Consider the following 1,017-nt stretch of genomic DNA (forward strand, 5'->3'; position numbering starts at 1 on the left):
TGTAATAAAAATATGTAAAAGTTCATTTTATTTATATGTAAATTTATTAAAATTCTAGATTTTCAAGAATAAAAATAATAATTTTTTGTCTTCTAAAAATACAAAGTTAATTTTATTTATTTATGGATAAATTTATGAGAAGTGCTAGGAGTCAGCAAGTTTTGTGTTTTATAACAATTAATTGGCCATTAATAATGTTTTTAATGGTGTGAAATTATATCGAATGATGGGAGATCATTCACTTTTCTTTTGATGGCTAAGTGTGGACCAGATTGTTAAAAAAGTACTGACTCTTAAACTTTTCCTAAATTTATTAATATTTTAAATTTTTAAAATTATTACATGTGAATTAATCTGTTTTTCGTATTATAATTGGAATCTATTTTAACTTCTCTTATTTATCTAATATTTATAAAGAAATTTGGATATTTTGATATCAAATTTACCTTTCTTATCCCTCAATAAGTAATAACCCACCAATCACCATCACAATTCACAATGCAGATAATAACTCCGTATAATAATAACTATCCATATATAGAAATTTTCGCAAAAATAATTATTATAGAAATAAATTCATGTTACTTTAAGTCTAACTTGTATTATATGCGCATTTAACTAAAATTCAAATTAAGTAATTCAACTAGTGATCTATCAAATGAACTAATGATTATCGGTTTAATAATTTTGATTATTTATTTATTTATGTTTAATATATTAACCTTTTATTATATAAAATGTGTAAAAGTGATAAAATGACAAAAAAAATTAACATCCCAAAAATTAATTAAATGACCAAATACAATTATAAAATTAAACAAATTACTTTAAAATTTTGATAATTAAAATGAAGCACACTTACATTCCATTCACAAATTTATAAAATTTTCCCCATTCTTATTATTGTCATTGTTTTTGTTGTTTTCAATTTGGGGGAATTAGCTTGGGAAATAGAACCGTGAGAACTTGGATTGGAACAAACCCATTGCACGACAAATCACATCTCAAAATCAAGAA

Source organism: Arachis duranensis, chromosome 1 (assembly GCF_000817695.3).
Source record: "Arachis duranensis cultivar V14167 chromosome 1, aradu.V14167.gnm2.J7QH, whole genome shotgun sequence".
NCBI classification, from domain to species: domain Eukaryota; kingdom Viridiplantae; phylum Streptophyta; class Magnoliopsida; order Fabales; family Fabaceae; genus Arachis; species Arachis duranensis.